The sequence below is a fragment of the Rattus norvegicus genome, chromosome 10 (genome assembly GCF_021556685.1).
Source record: "Rattus norvegicus strain SHRSP/BbbUtx chromosome 10, alternate assembly SHRSP_T2T, whole genome shotgun sequence".
Lineage (NCBI taxonomy): Eukaryota > Metazoa > Chordata > Mammalia > Rodentia > Muridae > Rattus > Rattus norvegicus.
The window spans coordinates 111,214,148-111,218,889 of record NC_141543.1 but is presented as its reverse complement, the minus strand read 5'-3'; the positions used below and the strand labels follow the sequence as shown (position 1 = coordinate 111,218,889).

The 4,742-nt window shown below is 49.5% G+C and overlaps 1 pseudogene; it reads left to right on the top strand.

Annotated features, from left to right (window-relative positions):
• Positions 1-3,411: 3,411 nt before the first annotated feature.
• Positions 3,412-4,176, top strand: Polr2h-ps1 (polymerase (RNA) II (DNA directed) polypeptide H, pseudogene 1; annotated as a pseudogene).
• Positions 4,177-4,742: the final 566 nt, after the last annotated feature.

Genomic DNA, 4,742 nt, shown 5'->3' with positions numbered 1-4,742 from the left:
TGGGGGTTGGGGGGAGTGGGGGGGCAGCAGCTGGGAAGAACACTCCCAAGGGAGGGCCAGAGCCAGCCTGGCAGGGGACAGGACACCACTTCTGGCCTCAGGTGCTTTATAGAGTAGCCAGCGATGTGGCGCTCAGGAAGCTTTTACCCGATGGCTCTAAGTTGCTGAATGTAGCCCTGCTGGCTCAGCGCCTCCCGCTGTGTGTCCTTGAGCAGGCTACATACTCTCTGAGCCACAATGACTTTATTTAGAATAGCTGGATCTGTATCTAGACGAGAGAGCATGAACATTTTAATGTGTATAATACATGTTCTCACGAGCGACCTGGCTCCCGGTACAGTGTTCAGTAAGCATTAGTCACCCACGGGACAGCTACCACAGGCCTGGTGGTCCTCATTCCTGCTGCCTGTGCCTTTGTGTGACCCTCTACCCCCGAGTGACTCACTTCTAAAGGATAAGCAGCCAAGCTGACAGAACACAACTGGCCACTAGCAGTGGGCTGGCCTTACCCTCTCCTTGCTGCCCATTTATTCTGCCCCTTGGGCTCGCTTGCTCTGAGAACACTAGCTAACAGGTTCTGAGATAATTGCACAGGGGTGTGTTGGCCCACAGATGCCTGCACCCCAGGATGGCTATGACTGAGGCCCAACAGAAAATCATAAAATTGAGTTAAAACATTTTAAGATTTTTTTGTTTGTTTTTTTTTTTTTTTGCTTGCTTGCTTGTTTGTAATTCAGTTGCAGGGCTCTGGGTGATGATGTCTCTGAGAAAACACAGAAGGTTGGATGTCCCTTCTAGGACCGTTCATGAGGTTGGAGCCACCACTGACCTTGAGGAACTGGCCATGTGCACACAAGCTTGGAGGAAGAACTTTCCACAACGTCTTTGAGATGACCTGGGGCAGATGATCGTTAAAGTACTGTGCTCTCAGATTCTTGCCCACCCAAAGTCATGTGACACAAACAATGTGTCTCATGGCTTTGGAATGACAGCAAGGTGGCTGGAGATCTAACTGGGACTGGAACTCCACCCTTCACTATCTGTCCAGCTCCCTGCTGTGCTGTCTAATGCCCCTCCAGCCCTCCTTTCTATTTCTGCCATTTCCTGCATATCGCTTGATGGTGTCGGTGGGTGCTGCTGGCCTAACTCTCTCTGCTCAGCCATTTTGGCAGGCACACACCCTTCCCCTACTGCCGTGGTCTGCGGAGAACACCCCCAAGCCCTCACCCCACACCCACACCCACACCCCCCACTGCTCAAACTCCCAGAGCCTGGGCTCCTCCCCACTGTTCTCTGAGAAATTGAAATGCACAATGGAATCTAACTGCAGATGACTCTCGGTCCTGGAATCTGGTCTCCAATGAAGAGTCAGGACTCAGGCCCTTTCCTGGTCTTCCAGCTAAGCTTGGAGCTTTGAGTGCCAAGACGAAGTGGGTCGCTGGCCAGGTAGAGGGGAAGAAGGCTGGGAAGGAGACCTGAAGTGAACCCAGGGCCAGCTCTACACCCAACAAGCTGGGCCATTTGGAATGGTTCCTGCCTGCCCTGAGCTTCAGGCACAACTTCTTCAGGGGTCTGCTGTAAGAAACTTAAGCAAGGTGAAGTGGAGGGGGTCCTCTTTGGGATTTTTTGGTGTAGGGGGATGGCTTGGCTCCAGGGTTGCTAACCATCCACATCTCCCAGCCTGTGAGGAATAACAGCATTGCCTGTCAGGTTTGTCATTCAGTCTTCTTATGATGTGTGTTTTATGAACCGAGTCCCCAGTCCCTGCGCCCTAAAGTCAGAGAGTGGTGGCCATATGCTGTCCCTCTAAGCTCCTGAGCACTGCCCAGCCTGGCCCTTCACGCCAGTCTTGCTTTGTCACAGTGTTCTCTTGTTTTAAAATAGCAGTTTTCATTTTACCCCGCTGCCCTCTGAGAGTCAGGCCTGATGCAGAGTACAGGGAGTGCAGGCTGTAGATCAGGAGCCTCGTGACATTTAGACCCATTAATCCATCAAGGGAAGCCGTGCTACCTCACAGAGAGACAGACCTGATTCCTCTCCCTGGTGCTGGAGCTCGGGCAGTACCTGCAATATCTCTTGGCAGCCCATGTCCCAGCACCCCAAAAACAGCCCAAAGAGTTTGGTGTCAGGTGCTCTGACCTTTGTCCCCAGTTTTGTGTGTGTGTGTGTGTGCTTTGTTTTTTTTTTTTGTTTTTGTTTTTGTTTTTTGTTTTTTTTTTTTTTTGTTGGAGTGTGGAGAAGCTGATTGAATTTTGTAAGTGAAATGAGTTGCCATGAGAACACATAGTACCTTCTAGAATGGGAGACGTTGCAAGCTACCTCTAGTCTCCAGCATTTAGCTGTGGGCCTTCTGAGAGGATTCGGCATGGCCATGGAAGGGGTGTGTGTGTATATGTGTGTGTGTGTGTGTGTGTGTGTGTGTGTGTGTATGTGTGTGTGTGTGTGTGTGTGTGTGTGTGTGAGAGAGAGAGAGAGAGAGAGAGAGAGAGAGAGAGAGAGAATGAGACTTGGGTGGTTAGCTAGAACACTGTGCACTGTGTAGATAGGTGGGTCTGGGTCAGTAGATGGGTAGATAGGCAAGTGGGTAGATAGTTAAATGAGCGGGTAAATGGATAAATGGTTGGGTGGTTGAATGGGTGGATGGATGGAAGAATGGATGGATGGATGGATGGATGGATGGATGGTGGGTGGGTGGATGGATGGGTGGAGGGTGGGTGGGTGGATGGATGGATGGATGGATGGATGAGGAGGTAAATGAGTAGATGAATAGATTTATAGATGGATGGATTGATAGATGGTTGAATGGGTAGGTTTCTAGTCATTCAGATATGGGTGGGTAAATGAGGAATGGGTGAATGCATCCATAGACGAACGAATGAATGACTTTCTGACCAAAAACCAGACTTTTTTTTCCCAGCACCAATAATGTTTTGTGAGAAAAATAGATGACCTTTGAATTCAGACTGTCCCCACTCTTGCTCTGTGTCCCGTGCAGCAGTGACTCTTTAGACCGTGCCTTTCTGTAGGAGCCCCCTCTGTTCGTTTTGGACTTTGCTTCTCAAGACAGGGTTTCTCCAAGTACCCCTGGAACTTGACTGTAGACCAGGCTGGCTTTGAACTCAGAGATCTGCCTGCGTCTGCCTCCCAAGTGTTGGGGTTAAAGGCATGTGCCGCCACTTTCATAAGCAGTTTTTTCATCCAATTTGAGGGTGGAGAATTACTGTGCCCCAGGATGGACCTGCAGACCACGCTATCTCTCAGGCATCACTGAGCAGCACAGACTGATAACGGCTTATTCCTGAGAGTAGAAAAGGAGCCACCCCACAGTTTCTCAGGTGACGTAAGACTGTAGAGTGGGCTTTTGGGGCGGTCCTCTGTCCTGTCTTCTTTTCTCCACGTGAGTGGGTGTGCGAATCCCCAGTGGTGGCCGCGCGCTCAGCACCTCTGCAGCTCTCGTGCCCTTCACGATGGCGGGCATCCTGTTCGAGGATATTTTCGATGTGAAAGACATTGACCCAGAAGGCAAGAAATTTGACCGAGTATCCCATCTGCATTGTGAGAGTGAATCTTTCAAGATGGACCTCATCTTAGATGTAAACATTCAGATTTACCCTGTAGACTTAGGTGACAAGTTCCGGTTGGTTATAGCTAGTACTTTGTATGAAGATGGTACCTTGGATGATGGTGAATACAACCCCACAGACGACAGGCCTTCCAGGGCTGACCAGTTTGAGTATGTAATGTATGGGAAAGTGTACAGGATCGAAGGGGACGAGACCTCAACAGAAGCAGCCACACGTCTCTCTGCGTATGTGTCCTATGGCGGCCTCCTCATGAGGCTTCAGGGCGACGCCAACAACCTGCATGGATTTGAGGTGGACTCCCGAGTCTACCTGCTGATGAAGAAGCTGGCGTTCTGAACTTCCGGGAAACCAGCCTTGCCGCTTAGTCACTCGAGCCACGGACATCGGTCAAGCCTGTGCACGAGCTGCTGGTGTTCGCCTGTAGAAGTGATGGTGCTCTGTGTCCTCTGTGGTACATCTTCAGCTTCTCCGAATTCAGTGGAAAACCGACCAGTCTGTAAAAGGCCAAGTGGGAGAGCCTAGCACGAACCTGAAGTTGTATTATTATTATTATTTTTTAATTAAAGTTTACTTTTTCAGAAAAAAAAAAAAAGACTGTAGAGTGCTTGGGAATAAGAAAGTCAGACCAGGGGGCTGGGGATTTAGCTCAGTGGTAGAGCGCTTAACTAGGAAGCGCAAGGCCCTGGGTTCGGTCCCCAGCTCAAAAAAAAAGAACCAAAAAAAAAAAAAAAAAAAGAAAGTCAGACCCGGCTGTTGTGGTTTGCCCTGGAGTTATCTGTATTTTGATGCTAATTCCATTGCCCCTAGGACTGCTGCCAAGTCTTGTGCTCAGGACTCAGATGACTTTGCCAGAACCTTCTCCCCATTGAATTTGTAAAATACAGGTGAGGGGCAGGTACAGGGTAGAAGGAGGCCTGTCCTTGGATGCGAAGGAAGGATGGGCAGGAGAGAAGTTTGAAGGAAGAGGAAGAGACTGGAATGGAAAGGAGGAAGAGACAGGAGGGAGAGGGAGAGAAGCCGTGGCAGGACAATATGGCAGGTGACATTAAGATTCCACACTGTACCTTTACAGGTTGTTATAAATGTTTTTAAGGGATGGATGTGTATTGGACTTTGTATGTTTAGGTGGGCAATTATATCTTATCAATTGGACCTATG